This window comes from Myotis davidii, unplaced genomic scaffold (genome assembly GCF_000327345.1).
Source record: "Myotis davidii unplaced genomic scaffold, ASM32734v1 scaffold46, whole genome shotgun sequence".
In the NCBI taxonomy this organism is placed as follows: domain Eukaryota; kingdom Metazoa; phylum Chordata; class Mammalia; order Chiroptera; family Vespertilionidae; genus Myotis; species Myotis davidii.
In genome coordinates, this window is record NW_006383006.1 from 4,149,337 (window position 1) to 4,152,170 (window position 2,834).

General features: G+C 58.8%; 1 pseudogene; it reads left to right on the forward strand.

Annotated features, from left to right (window-relative positions):
• The first annotated feature begins 1,509 nt into the window (after positions 1–1,509).
• The window catches only part of LOC102755165, a 1,921-nt pseudogene continuing 596 nt past the window's right edge, over positions 1,510–2,834 (forward strand).

A 2,834-nucleotide genomic window follows, 5' to 3' on the forward strand; every position in this document is an offset into this window, starting at 1 on the left:
CCATAGACCCCGCAGCCCAGAGATGCCATCTCCCAGGGTCCGAGCCAGAGCCGCCTCCTGAGCTGACCCTCTCCTCTCAGCAGGTGGATGCCCCAAACCAGCGTCCTCCCCACATGGACCCACCTCACCCGCTGCAGAGCCCCCATCTCTGCCTTTCTCATGCATTGTGCCCTGAAGACACTCTCCCCACAGGATGCCCCCGAGGCCCGACCACATCATCAGTAACATCGCGTTTCACTGAGCAGCTGCCACATCAGGGACATGTTCTGTGCCTGGGGGTCATGAGGGAGTCACCCAGCCCTGCAAAGGGGTGTCCCAGGAGGTCATGGCTCCGGGAGAAAGGACCCTGGGAATATGCTGAGCCCAGAGCAGCCCGCCCTCCTCTTCCGGCCTGGCTGCAGCCCGGGAGCTTCATGGCTTGGAGCAGGCCGTGGCTGAGCTCGGCCTGGATGCAGGACAAGGCCACCCTGATGGCAAGAGACACCTGTGACCACAGTTTGTCAATCCATGCAGACCCTGCAGCAATAGCACGGGTGCCTGGAGGTGAGGGCCCATGCTCTGGGCTTCCTGTCTGAGCCACTTCCTGAAGACAGTGAGTACGGGGACCCCAGAAGCGAGAGGCAAGGACCCCCTCCCAGCTTGTGGGGTAGAGCGTAGGTGGCCTGGCCAGTGAGGACTGGATTCTTGAGTGAGGAGCACACAGCAGGGATGAGATCTGATCCTCTGTGCTGGCGGCAGAGGGAATTGGCAGCCGTGGAGAAGAAGGTGGCGCAGGTGCAGACGGAGGCTTCCCGCCTGGGCCTGCTGCAACCTGCGGCTCAGGACAGCCTGACCCAGCAGGTGGCCAAGGTGCAGGAGGCCTGGCCACCCTGGATGCGAAGGGCCAGGAGCAGGGCGGCAGCTGGAGCAGGCTGCCCGGGGCCACACCTTGGATGCTGTCAGGAACTGCTGTAGGTGGCATCCTGGCCGCACTGTGGGCTCAGCTCTGCCTGCAGCATGGGGGTCACCCAGCTCTTTGGGGAACTGGACTCTGCCAGAAGCCGGTCCATCCTTGCTGCTTGACACAGTCGCTGCAGGGAAGAAACATCTGCACAGCATATGTTTCAAGGGACCTGGCGTATATGGCATACTGTTCTTAATATGTTTGCTCCCCTTCTTGGCGCTATGTGTTTTAACCAAGGTCACCTCTCCGGGAAAGGTTGTTTCCCCAGGTGGGGATTTTCCCCTGGAGTTAGGGATTAACAGGACTAAGGAAGGGAATCAGTAAAACCCCTTTGATACCACCCAGCTCTCCAGCCTCGGCTGCCATTTCCTCGCCAGGCCTAACGGTCCGGCCAATCCCAGCGCACAGCGAGAAGGACAGAAGCTCCGCCAATCGGAGGCCGCAGGTCCGACCCTTTGCCTCAGCCTGGCCCAATCCAGGCTTCCGCCCGTGGCCCCCAGCCCGCCCCCGTGGCGCGCTCTCTCCTCCCTCTTTGTGCGTCTCACGGCCACGCAAGAGGGAGGGCTCCACGCGTTCTGCGGCAACGCAGTCGAGTCCCCACACCCCGGAAGGTCCACTAAGGAGAAGCCACCGAAGAGGAGCCGCTGGTGCGGGTCCCCGGGGGCGCCATGGCTACCGGAGCGAATGCCGCCCCGCTGGACTTCCCTAGTAAGAAGCGGAAGAGGAGCCGCTGGAATCCAGACACAATGGAACAGAAAACGGTGATTCCGGGAATGCCTACAGTGATCCCCCCTGGACTTACTCGGAAACAAGAGAGAGCTTATATAGTGCAACTGCAGATAGAAGATCTGACTCGTAAACTGCGCACAGGAGACCTGGGCATCCCCCCTAACCCTGAGGACAGGTCCCCTTCCCCGGAGCCCATCTACAATAGTGAGGGGAAGCGGCTTAACACCCGCGAGTTGCGCACGCGCAAGACGCTGGAAGAGGAGCGGCATAACCTCATCACAGAGATGGTTGCTCTCAACCCTGACTTCAAGCCATCTGCAGATTACAAACCTGCAACACGTGTGAGCGATAAAGTAATGATTCCACAAGATGAGTATCCAGAAATCAACTTTATGGGGCTGCTAATTGGGCCCAGAGGGAACACATTGAAGAACATAGAGAAGGAGTGTAATGCGAAGATAATGATCCGGGGGAAAGGGTCTGTGAAAGAAGGGAAAGTTGGGCACAAAGATGGCCAGATGTTGCCAGGAGAAGACGAGCCACTTCATGCCCTGGTTACCGCCAGCACCATGGAGAACGTGAAGAAAGCAGTAGAGCAGATCAGAAACATCTTGAAGCAAGGGATTGAGACCCCTGAGGACCAGAATGACCTTCGGAAGATGCAACTTCGGGAGTTGGCTCGCTTGAATGGGACCCTTAGGGAAGATGATAACCGGATCTTAAGACCCTGGCAGAGCTCAGAGACCCGGAGCATTACCAATACTATAGTGTGTGCCAAGTGTGGAGGGGCTGGCCACATTGCTTCTGACTGCAAATTCCAAAGGCCTGGTGACCCGCAGTCAGCTCAGGATAAAGCTCGGATGGATAAAGAATATTTGTCCCTCATGGCTGAACTGGGTGAAGCTCCTGTGCCAGCATCTGTGGGCTCCACCTCTGTGCCTGCCAGCACACCTCTGGCCAGTGCACCTCGGCCTACTGCTCCCGCCAACAACCCACCTCCACCGTCTCTCATGTCTGCCACCCAGAGCCGCCCACCCTGGATGAATTCTGGCCCTTCAGAGAGTCAACCCTACCACGGCATGCATGGAGATGAGCCTGAAGGTGGCCCCCACAGCTTCCCACACCCATTACCCAGCCTCACAGGTAGGCATGGTGGTCATCC